Source organism: Diadema antillarum, unplaced genomic scaffold, assembly GCF_040938485.1.
Source record: "Diadema antillarum isolate AM-2024a unplaced genomic scaffold, OU_Dant_1.0 seq00001459_RagTag, whole genome shotgun sequence".
NCBI lineage: Eukaryota > Metazoa > Echinodermata > Echinoidea > Diadematoida > Diadematidae > Diadema > Diadema antillarum.
The window spans coordinates 33,509-47,044 of NW_027272204.1; the positions used below are offsets into that span (position 1 = coordinate 33,509).

Genomic DNA, 13,536 nt, shown 5'->3' on the forward strand with positions numbered 1-13,536 from the left:
GAGACTCCAACTCTCCCGTTTCGACCGGAGATCTCCCGCCGAAAGCCTATTTTGGCAAAATCTCCCGTTCTCCCGCTTGAGATTTAATTTCTCCCACCCTGGCTCTGTGTCTCCCGCTTGAAATGATTTCTTACTTTAATATCATTGTATGTGGAAAAAATAAGCCTTAGATAGCAAGAGAGAGCATCTAGAACCCTAGAGCTTCCAGGGCCCTAAAGCGGACCCTGGAACCTGGCCGCAAGGAACTTTGCGCTTTGCGCTCGTGATGTGCGCTTCGCACACACCAAATTGGAGTCTCCCGTTTGCTAGGGGTTTCAGGCAGGAGAATCTCCCGATCAGAATGTGCTTGGGGTTGGAGTCTCTGTATATATAGTATGGCCACAGCAGCTTTGTGGCTCCAAACTGGCCTGAGTTGGCTGTGCTTGCATCCCCTATCATATCGCATAAAGGCTAAAGCGCTAGAGCGTGTATACCATGTACTGAGGATATGAAGTGTGGCTTAATCAGAGTTTTTCATAAGATGACCTCTGGTCATCTTCTCACAGAGCAAAGCCAAAACAGCACCATGGAATGATATTATGTACATATTGACCGTGATGATGGTTGGGTACTTTCTACCCCTTTGCATGTTATGATATCCACATTGAAAGTCTCTGGCAGTGACAAATGTAGGTTGAACCATGGACCTAATATACATGGACTGTTCACAGCAGTCTTTCTTTGATGTAATCATCGTCGACGACACATGATTATGTGCATCTTAATGAGTACATTCAGGTGTCTGGACAATAATGATTCCTTGATCATGTATCGTCACTGAAAAAAGAATCGTTTCTTTCATTTCAGTCTCGTTTCGCTGATGTGCCTTTCTCAGAAGAAAATGTCTTTGAATAAATACAGATGATGAGGAGCAGCAAAACCTGAGAACATAACAAATTTTGTGTCAAAAGATGGGTGATGGCTGGTTCACACATTTTCGCACACGAATAAGACCTTGCCTAATGGCAAGATATACCTATTCTCTACCATTCCCATCCCTTTTTGCTCTGGAATGAGCTGCAGAAAAGTGAAATATTGAGATCACAAATGACAATCATTCTGCCAAAATGTTAGCTTTCTTTTAAAAAACTGCCTGCTTTTCCCCAGCAAAATTGTTTGAAGCATGAGTTTATAACATACAAAACAACTGCACAACCCCCCACAACCTTCCCCAGCCATATTGCTTCGCTCCCTTGCCTGGATTCTAGTGTTTTTGTTTTTTTTTTCAAATCAAAATGTTGGCATGTATATAGTTCATCCAATGACACTTTAGGCCCCCGAAGCAATAAACAGGGTGAAATCAATAGTGCTTTTTCAGTGGATTACGTATGGTAGTCTTCCTTTACTGGCTGTGGTTGTACAATATCTGCGCCAGCCAGTAAACAAAATGTACAGTCAGTAGGAGCTGCAAAACTAGGAGTGCAGCCCCCGCAACAATTTTAGCTGTTTCCGCCCCCCCCCCCCCCCCAAAAAAAAAAAAAAAACTAGAAATGTCGCTACAGCGACTGTTTATACCCCCCGCCAAACAACATTTCATAAGCTTTGGTCAAAACAACATTTCATAAGCTTTGGTCAAAAAAACTGAGGAAGTAGTTAAATCCGCAAGATCTTTCCTTGATCTTCTGCCATTAATATGCCGTTACCATGGCAACATACTTTCGGGTACTGTCGAAAAATACGTCTTGCACATCTACAACCAAAGGCACACATCTGTACCAAGTTTCATGGAAATTGGGCAAAAACTGAGGAAGTAGTTTGCAACACAAAATTTTCCATCATTTTGGCTCATAATATGTGAGCTGTTACCATGGCAACATACTTTTTGTCACTGTCAAGAAATGTGTCATGCTGACCTATATCCTAAGACAAACATTCAATATGAATTCCATGAGAATTGGAAGAACACTGATGAAGCAGTTTTGCCATGAAGCATTTTGCCCTATATTTTACCAATAACATGCCGTTACCATGGCAACGCACTTTTTGCCACTGCGGAAATATGTGTCTTGCACATTAACATATTCAGATGAACATCTGTACCTAATTTCATAAAAATTGATCAAAAACTGTGGGAGGAGTTCGCGACGCAAGATTTGTACCCATTTTTGCCCATAATATGCCGTTACCATGGCAACGTACTTTTGGGTACTGTCAAAAAATACGTCTTGCACATCTACAACCCAAGGCACACATCTGTGCCAAGTTTTATGGGAATCGGTTGAAAACTGAGGAAGTAGTTCGCAACGCAAGATTTGCAACGGACCGACCGCCCGACTGCCCGACCGCCCGACCGACCGCCCGACCGCCCGACCGCCCGACCGTCCGCTGATTCCTATATACCCCCTTCAAACTTCGTTTGGCGGGGGGTATAAAAAAAAAAATGACAGACAACAAAAACCCCCACCCAAAGAAACAAACAAACACAACAATCAGAACCAGCCCTCACACAAACACACACTCAAAACATACCAGAGCCGCTGATGGTGAGGTCAGGGTAGTATAAATCCAATGTGAAAGACACCCAAACATTTAACAGTGGGGTTTGTCGACACACAAAATCAAGTATGGTCTAATTGAATAGACATGCAAACAGTGTGAGTACAGTTTGTTAACAATGATTTTAAAAAAAAAAAATTCCAGACAGAACAATTTACATTTTATTATGTATATATTGATCATGATGATGGTTGGGTACTTTCTACCCCTTTGCATGTTATGATATCCACATTGAAAGTCTCTGCAGTGACAAATGTAGGTTGAACCATGGACCTAATATATACATGGACTGTTCACAGTCTTTCGCAGTCTTTCTTTGACGTAATCATCGTCGACGATACATGATTATGTGCATCTTAATGAGTACATTCAGGTGTCTGGACAATAATGATTCCTTGATCATGTTATCGTCACTGAAAAAAGAATCGTTTCTCTCATTTCAGTCTCGTTTCGCTGATGTGCCTTTCTCAGAAGAAAATGTCTTTGAATAAATACAGATGATGAGGAGCAGCAAAACCTGAGAACATGACAAATTTTGTGTCAAAAGATGGGTGATTGCTGATTCACACATTTTCGCACACGAATAAGACCTTACCTAATGGCAAGATATACCTATTCTCTACCATTACCATCCCTTTTTTGCTCTGGAATAAGCTGCAGAAAAGTGAAATATTGAGATCACAAATGACAATCATTCTGCCAAAATGTTAGCTTTCTTTTAAAAACTGCCTGCTTTTCCCAAGCAAAATTGTTTGAAGCATGAGTTTATAACATACAAAACAACTGCACAACCCCCCACAACCTTCCCCAGCCGGATTGCTTCGCTCCCTTGCCTGGATTCTAGTGTTTTGTTTTTTTTTTCAAATCAAAATGTTGGCATGTATATAGTTCATCCAATGACACTTTAGGCCCCCGAAGCAATAAACAGGGTGAAATCAATAGTGCTTTTCAGTGGATTACGTACGGTAGTCTTCCTTTACTGGCTGTGGTTGTACAATATCTGCGCCAGCCAGTAAACAAAATGTACAGTCAGTAGGAGCTGCAAAACTAGGAGTGCAGCCCCCGCAACAATTTTAGCTGTTTCCGCCCCCCCCCCCCCCCCCAAAAAAAAAAATGACAGACAACAAAAACCCCCACCCAAAGAAACAAACAAACACAACAATCAGAACCAGCCTCACACAAACACACACTCAAAACATACCAGAGCCGCTGATGGTGAGGTCAGGGTAGTATAAATCCAATGTGAAAGACACACATACATTAATGACAGTGGGGTTGGTCGACACACAAAATCAAGTATGGTCTAATTGAATAGACATGCAAACAGTGTGAGTAGTTTGTTAACAATGATCCAAAAAAAAAAAAAAAAAAAAAATTCCAGACAGAACAATTTACATTTCAGCACAATCACAAGGAGGGATCTAAATGAAATGAATGGGATAAAGAAACTGATCTTGTGACCCAAATTTCTTTCACTGTGTGTTAAATGATTATATTTGGCTTTGTGTACCTAAATATACATATTTTCCAAACATACACGATCTGGGATCTAATCTGCTCATTTGATTTTGATTTTGATCTTCACAACAATGAAGAATATTGGAATTAGCAGAATCACTCACTCAAAACACTCTTGCTGTTTTTGTAACATTGCAGAGCCTTCTGATACTAGTTTACATGTATAATATAAAATGGCACCATCCGTGCAATTCTGAATTATGCACAGCAATTCATTCAAGTAAGGTTGTGTTGGTACAACTAGGTTTGCATTATTTTCTCTTTTCCCACAATGCTTTTGGCAATGTCTGTTGCAAATTCCTGCTGGTATGATATGGATGTGCATATCGGAACACAGCACACAATACACATAACAGACAAAATGGGTACAGACATATTGTTGCCAGACACATAGGGCAGCACACTAACAGTGCACTATTAATCATACAAATTAGACATACCATGCAGGCCTATAACAGGAACTAAATAGTGTCAACATAACCACCACATCTGCAGAGTATCTATATATCACACATTATTTCAATCTCTATGACCTCTAGAATAAGAAATGATGAGTGGACAGGTACAAATTTACATTAAATTCTCACTTTAAATGCAAGGGCCATCCTAAAAAAAGAAAGTTTTTTTTTTTCCCCACAGCTTTCACATTGAAATAGTGTATGCTCTGCTCACAGAACTACATTGCTACAACGTCAGTGCATAAATCAACTCTTCAATATTCGAGCCCCCCCCCCCCCCCAAGTTATGGTTAAAATAGAAATCAACATTTAATAGAGAAAAAAACAGCGCCGAATTCAAACAGGTCTATAAAAGAAGACTCATTCTGAAGGATCTCTTTTCATACTTTGGATACAAAAAAAAATGGAGCTGACCTTGGCTGCAATGGTGTGGATGATGGAGTCCAGGTTGCTGACCAGTGCATCATAACCCATCGTCTGGCTGCTTACGTGCTTGCAGGGGAGAGTGATGAAGCCCCGCCCACAGGGGTCAAAGGGGAAAGCTGGACCCTGGGAGAAGGAAATTCAAAGAAGTCAATATGTATCATATAGGTATCTCAGGATTCTCAGTCCTCAATGGGTTAAGGCATATTGCTACACCCCGAGTTGGCTAGCTAACCTTACAGCTAGATGGATTGCTCACTGCAGATGAAAAGAGCTTGGCCATATGAGGCAGGTGTCTGGGCACATAAAAGATTAACAAGTAATGTTTGCTTTGCACACAATGCATGACTTCATGCACCACTGTACGGGTAAAATGGGAGTTCACAAATAGTACATTTCTCTTCATTCTCTTTTTGTCTTCAAAAATAGTATTTCCCTCTCCTGCAACATAATGCCTCAGACTTGCGACAGTAACAAATAGGTATAACAATTTTTGGACTTGGGTGTTACTCTTTATTTGAATTCTAGGTATCAATTTTTGTCAACATACACATTTTTCCCTAACTTTGGTGATTTCCAGTACACCATGCACCAGATTCTTTCTGGAGTGAATGGTGGCCCTAAAACAGGACCGATTCAATCTGTATATCAGTACATCGTCATGTATTTTCTTCTTGTTCTGTAAAATAATTTAAGGTTGACTACATTCTTGATTATGTATTACATTCACAAAAACTAACCTTTTTACGATATTATCTATCTCTGTATAGTCATAATCATTTGATATTGTACTGAACAACAGGATCACATTACACATCTTGAAAAGACATGATACACATTGATTGCATCAATAAGTGCAATATTTTCTAGTCATACTCAAGAGTATAAAATGTAACTGTAAATATTAAAAACATGTACATTGTTAAGTCTTCCTTTTCTAACAATTGCCACTATTTCTGCTGGGACTGCATCACAGCAATTCAGGAAGTTGCTTACCACGTGGAGAATCAAAATCCTGGCATCAACCAGAACATCGCTGTTGACAACCTAGATGCACAGATACACAGAGCAACACAGAGTACTTGAAAGGTAGCTGCATGCTTCTTAAAACTGATGGCTACGTCAATACAATTGCCATCTATGACTGCAAATTAGGATTTTGTGGGTTTACTACATTCACCATGTTTGCCCTTTTATCGAAAAACTGCACTGTCTAAACATACATTGTAGAGCTCAAGTGAGCAAAAAGGTCTAGCTCTCGTGGAACAGTTTCTGTCGTAGGTTTCGAGCATGCTTTCCCCGTTACTTTCGAAGGTTCCACTTTTAGTGAGAAACTTATGATTTAGCAGCATCCTGTTCTTGGGGTATTCATAGACTTCTACAAGTATCTCCCATTAATGTACATGGAAATACCCTTGCCCATGGGTAGTGTATTGGCATCCTTTGGGCCAGCTTTGTTCAAAACCCTAGCATTGATCTGAAAGGAATGAATGAATGATGAAATAGATCAATAACCAAAAAGAAAATGGGAATCAACAAAACCCACTGACAAAAAAAAAAATAGTCACTAGTTGACAACATCAAACTCCTATTCCAATAGCACATCACTGGATGTTGGCCAGTTACCTTCAGTCTAGTATGACTATATACTTGTATCTCGATTGGCACAGGTTCACAGAACACATAAACATCTCGAGTAACATAACAACAGCCATAACCATCCTTTCAGATACAAAATCAAGAGGAACCAACCCCTCCCCTCCCCGTCCCCTCCCCCCCCCCCCCCCCCCCGCAAAAAAAAAAAAAAATCAAAGTTGGAAATGTCGGCACTGAATAACAACAAGTTGGTCCACTTGGAGAGCAAACACGTAAGCCACTAAGAGTTTTTAAAGCGTTTTGCTTTAATTGTTTATTTCCTTTTTCTTCTTTTTTTGAGAGGGGGGGGGGGTGTTTCTTTTATAGTACATGCCTGCATGAAGAATGAGTTGTTGGTAGGAGACCAAAGAAAACTTACTGAATATCCCTGCTGCTGACTGAGGTGCTCTGCTATGACAAGGAGGGCGTTGAGGGTGGCACCACCACTGCCCACTCTGAAAAGGGGATCCTCCACGGTCAGGAGAAGTGTATTATCACCGATGTGACCCTTTTTCTGGCGAAGGTCAAGCTCTGAGCAAAATGATGAAAGAGGCCAACAAACTACTACATGCAATACTCTGAGAAGAACAAAGGCATGCTGGTCTTGCAACTGAATCAGTAATAATGATCACAAACCTGATATTCTAATTTCTATTGACATGTATACACACCATGTTTGATACTGCACACTGCTGTACTTTGAATATTTTATATCACAAGTCAAATTGAGAAAATTGCATTTGAACAAGCTGGCCCTTTTGCAGCTATTATATAACTGACATATCACCATATCTCTTCTTTGCCTCAGAGAGACCAAATTTTGATTATGATTTCAAGTTCAATTTACCTCATTACTGACAGTGACCCTACAGGTAACATTTCGCTGCTGGGGTGACAATTTTGGTGAAAATGACTTTTTTTTTTGATTAATAGTCAAATAATGGGTAAAGTGATGTCCTGTCCAAATCCCAACTGTCTTACTCCAAAAATGAAGCCACCACAGCATGTCAAAGGAAAGGCTATCCCATTCGCTATAGTGCTTTGGCTGCCATGTTTTTTGGCTCTCCTGAACATTTGACATTTTGTAGATACGAGGTCTTGTCGCCCCAGCGGCGATTTGCATCTGACAATGATCTCTAACTCAGCATTTCATCAGTGATCAAACGTGAATGATTAACACTGGTTTCTGATGTGTAGTTTTTTGCCTTCAAACAGACATGATTTGTGACTGCGTCACACACATGTGAGTTCTTTGCCACAGACATTCTAAGACATAAACATTAATGCTTTTATGCAGTGACTTATCTGTGGTGATTTCATTATTCATGAAAGTTCAGCTGTATCTTAGCATCATATCGAACTAAGCACAGGATTAACACTAACAGATCACCCTTCAATATATTCAATTTTATCTGTGACTCTATAAGAGACATAAATAATCATCATAATGCTTAGAACTACACTGTAGATTCTACATTATATTAATACTTGCTAGTAATGGAAATTGATCCTTACCCTCTTGTACAGCTCGGGCACTTGCCTTATCCCGACATGTTACCACAATGGCTGTCCACTCCATATCAGCTGACTGTCACACGCAAATGATCCCTGCAGTTATTGATGCCTCCCAAACTCAAACTAACTGTGCAGATTCAGATGGTCGAACCTTGGTCCTTGGCATGGGAGGTTGAACCTTGTGGACTTGGTATGGGTGCTATGGATTGTCAACTGACTGGATTGGAAACCTATAAATTTAGGCTTATATAGATGTCTAGTTTATTAATAGAGATCTTCCAGGTAGGCCTGCGTAGCAGCATCAAGTAGAAAACAGAAGTAAAAACATACTTACACATTAAAGGGATTTTTATATATAGTTTTGGTTGAGACCTAATTTCAGGTTTCTCACATTTTTCGGTGAAATAATGAGAAACCTCTTATGAAATATGAAAAAGCATGTAATTCCATGAGGAATTCAATGTTTTTTGATGAAAATTGGTTGAGAAATGGCTGAGATATTCAAAACAGAGCAATTCCGATAAAGTGTGGGACCCACATTTTATTACGACCGCTTTGTTTTACTTTGTTTTTGGATGTTTCAGTCATTCCAAACCCAATTTTCATCAAATAAACTTTGAATTGCACTTAAAATGGTAGAAATTCTACTATCTAGAGTCTAATTACAATTGGTATGCTCTGACTGACTCTGAGTGTACCAACGGTACTTCATTTAGGTCCTAAGTGTTTTCTTGGTATCTCGCAAAAAGTTAAAAGCCCAATTCTCATCTCCACCAATACTGTACAATCCCTTTAAAAATCACAAAATTTTAGAAAATAAAACAAAGTTTTGCGTTATTCTCTAATGCGTACACGATTTGCACGATGCGTATTGTTGTGATCGTCAACTTTGCAGAACTACCATAAAAAAATCCTATATATGGGACTAGCCAAAACGACAAAACTAGAGACGGCGACCAGTCCCACTACTGACCCAGTTAAATATTCCATTGCTGACCAATCACATGCAATATTTGTTGAATCGTAGGCAATTGTGCACTTTACCGAATCGTAAACCAACAAGGCCCTATAAGCCCCTACAACTTACAGTTCACATATTCAGGTCAAACCCACAGGCACTTCAGGGAGACTTTAAACGGCGGACACACTAGGCCCATCCCACACACAACAGAACTCTCTGTCGACGCACCTGCCCTGGGCGCCGCACGTCGGGTTAACAGAGTACTGTATTTGGTGCGGTAGCTGTGGCGCTATGGCAGTTCTTTGAACCTTGAAAGGATACCGATTAACTGTAATCCCTGCAGCAGCTTGGAGAAAGCTGAACTGGGATGAACTGAGCGATGACGACGTCGGCCGACGGTGCTTGAAAGTGCTATAACTATTCACATGCAATAAAATAAAATTCATTGAAAGGGAATCACTCAGGGTGCATGGAGCTCGAGTCGAGGTGAAACGGACCTCACCTACCAGCAGTAGCTATATATAGTTAATTGTACCAGTACTCTACTAGTCTCTAGCACATGCACATTACAGGTTACACCTGATGCAACGTGGAAAAAGTGAACCCCCACCTCCACCCCCACCCCAAGAGGGAGTGAGATGAAGACCCGAGGGGATGGTCCCGACACTGACAGGGGCATGGCCGTTGCAATTTCTTGAGAGAGGGGCGCAGAACATCTATATTCATATTTTCTCAATATTTTTTGGGGAAGGGGGCGTATCTCCCCCCCCCCCCTAAAAAAAAGATCTTTTCATTTCCTTTTCATTTTCAAAATTGGAATTCAACAATCTGGAGCACATTTTCGATGGCGTAGTTAGGTCCTAGCAACGGCGTAGCCAGGATTTCATCTTAGGGGGGGGGCGGTTATTCTGCGAGGGAGCGAAGCGACCGAGCCCGAGCGAGCGGAGCGAGCGAGGGGGGGGGGGGGAGGGTGTGGGAGGGGGGTTTCCCCCCTCCCACGGTAAGAACTTTTTGCATTTTGATGTTGTAAATGGTGCAATTTGATGCATGTTTTTGCGCGTTATATCGACGTGAAACAGTCCCACTTGTTTAAGGTAGCAGTTTATTTTGATGTAGATTATTATTGAACAATTTTCCTATAAAATGCTATAAGTTACATACACTTCTTGTATTAATTCTTTTCACTGAATATCATGAACGCGAGCGAGCGAGCGGAGCGAGTGAAGGGGGAGGGGAGGGTGTAGGAGGGGGGTGTCCCCCTCCCACGGTGAGAACTTTTTGCATTTTGATGTTGCAAATAGTGCAATTTGATGCATGTTTTTGCGTGTTTTAACGAGTTGAAACAGTCCCACTTGTTTAAGGTTGCAGTATATTTTGATGTAGATCATCATTGAATAATTTTGTCATAATATGGTATAATTTAAATACACTTCTTGTATTACTTCTTTTCACTGAATATCATGAACGCGACTGAACCCGAGCGAGCGGAGCGAGCGAGGGGGGAGGGGAGGGTGTGGGAGGGGGTGTCCCTATATTGTGTATATTTTGATGTAGATTATCATTGAATAATTTTGTCATAATATGGTATAATTTAAATACACTTCTTGTATTACTTCTTTTCACTGAATATCATGAACGCGACTGAACCCGAGCGAGCGGAGCGAGCCAGGGGGGAGGGGAGGGTGTGGGAGGGGGTGTCCCCCTCCCACGGTATGAACTTTTTGCATTTTGATGTCGCGAATGGTGCAATTAGATGCATGTTTTTGCGCGTTTTATCGACGTGAAACAGTCCCACTTGTTTAAGGTAGCAGTATATTTTAGTGTAGATCATTATTGAACAATTTGCCTATAAAATGGTATACGTTAAATACACTTCTTGTATTAATTCTTTTCACTGAATATCATGAACGCGACTGAACCCGAGCGAGCGGAGCGAGTGATGGGGGAGGGGAGGGTGTGGGAGGGGGGTGTCCCCCCTCCCATGGTGAGAACTTTTTGCATTTTGATGTTGCAAGTGGTGCAATTTGATGCATGTTTTGCGCGTTTTATCGACATGAAACAGTCCCACTTGTTTAAGGTTGCAGTATATTTTGATGTAGATTATCATTGAACAATTTGCCTATAAAATGCTATCATTTAAATACGCTTCTTGTATTACTTCTTTTCACTGAATATCATGAACGCGACTGAACCCGAGAGAGTGGAGAGAGCGAGGGGGAGGGGAGGGTGTGGGAGGGGGTGTACCCCCTCCCACGGTGAAAACTTTTTGCATTTTGATGTTGCAAATGGTGCAATTTGATGCATGTTTTTGCATGTTTTAACGAGATGAAACAGTCCCGCTTGTTTAAAGTTGCAGTATAATTTAGTGTAGATTATTATTGAACAATTTGCCTATAAAATGCAATCATTTAAATAATCTTCTTGTGTTAATTCTTACACTGAATATCATGAACACTGTCTGTTCAGCAGTCAAACAGAAAAAGCATGCACACGAGGGTGTAGATAGGGGCATATCCCCTCCCACACGAAGGTGATTTTGCGTTTTCAGTCCTGAAATTCAGCGATCTGTTGCAAATTTTTGGTGCAATACTTTTTCATTGAAGTGATAAAATCACGGAATTTAGCTCTTATTCCGAATGTGCACCATCTGTGTGTATGTATAAAATCTAGTGAGGTATATAGAGGAAGGGGGATTCCTCCTCCCGCTCGCGGAGCTTTTGCGTTTTTAGAATTGAAATAAAGCGATCTGGGTATAGCCACAGTCTATACTTCTATGCATGGTGGAAGGGGGGGGGGGGGGGCGGGGGAGCAGGGAGAAGGCGTGGGCGAGTGTTATCCCCACCCTTCCCTTCCGATCGAGCTTTTGCCTTTTTAAGGTTGAAATTGAGATATCTCATCTACGCATTTTTGATGGAATCAACATTTGGGAAATCACACACACACACACACACACACACACACAAAACTGATTGGGGGGGCTGAGGGAGGAAAGGATCGATTAAAAGGGGAAATTCCCCTTATACATGAGGGAACCTTGAGTTTTTGGAATATAAGTGATAAGTCTTGTGCACTCAGAATTATTCATAATTTTTTGTAAATCTAAAAAGTGTACTAAGCTAGGGAAAGAGGCACAGAGGGGGAGGGTTTGGGAGGGGGTATCCCCCTCCCAAGCACGAGAGATTTTGCATATTTTGAATTGAAATTCAACGATCTGGTGCACACTTTGAGTGAAATATTCAAAAAATATCTTATTTAATGAAAGGTTGCAAAGGAGACCCGCTTCATGTGCATGCATATACAGTATACACGTATTTTTTTTCCGCCTCCCAAATCCTCGGTCCAAATCTTAGGGGGGGGCGATCGCCCCCATCGCCCCCCCCCCCCTGGCTACGCCAGTGGGTCCTAGGCCTATATTTGGAAAATTTCCTATCAAAAAGGAAGACATACGTTATTAGATATAGCTAGGCGAATCAAAATTACACAAATTATATTCTAATATCATTGTTCCCTGATATTCTCATATTATTCACTGATCAAATTACAGATTTTATTTGAAATCTGATATCTAAGTCGACCAATGGAGCGGGGGGGGGGGGAGTATCTCCTCCCCCCCCCCCCCCCACACACACACACACTCATAATAAGGGAGCTTTTGCATTTCTGGAACCGAGATTGACATATCTGTTCACACTCTGGGTCGACAATATTTGGGAAAATGTCGATAAATAAAAATAAAAGACGACACTTTTTCTTTCCAAACTTATATCTAAAAAAAAAAAAATCTAAACTCTGTAATTGATGCATTATTTTCTCATGTACTACTTAAATTGGGTCCTAGCACCTATCCCCCTCCCAACGGAAGAGGGAGCTTTTGCATCTGTAGGACTGAAATTCAACGCTCGATTTGGTGCACAATCTTTTGATGGAATATTCTTAAGATTTTCTCCCATCAAAGTAAGACGATAAGTTGTTTATCATCAAAATTACAAAAACGTAATGTAGGTTATTTGTTGAGTGAATCTTCCATTTACTATTCAAAATATTTGAAAGTTGATTATCTAAGTGCACCATTTAAGGGTGTCATGGGATGGTATATCCCCCTCCAGCATGAGGGAGTTTTAATTTGCATTTGTGTAGAATCGTAATTCAACGATCTGGTGCACATTTATTCCGGGTAGAACACTTGAAAAATTTGAATAAACAGTTAAGACGATGTTTACTGATCAAAATTTCAAACAAAACACCAAAAACAAACTAAATTCATTGATCATTATTTGAAAATCTGATACGTAAACATAGCTACCGATCGGGAGGAGGGTCGATTCCATATATAAGATTGCAGACTACAAGTATGACTAAATCCCGTTAGATTTCTTTACCACATTAAGTCCTCATTCATGTGTCCTGTTACCCCCCCCCCCCCCCCCCCCCCGGGTCATCTATGGGGTTGGGGTGAAGCAGCATGCATTTTGGCAAAGGATGTAAGCGTCT

At 40.8% G+C, this 13,536-nt stretch overlaps 1 pseudogene; it reads right to left on the reverse strand.

Moving 5' to 3' along the window:
* The window catches only part of LOC139709677 (L-fucose kinase-like), a 41,614-nt pseudogene extending 33,466 nt beyond the window's left edge, over nucleotides 1-8,148 (reverse strand).
* Between the last annotated feature and the right edge of the window lie 5,388 nt (nucleotides 8,149-13,536).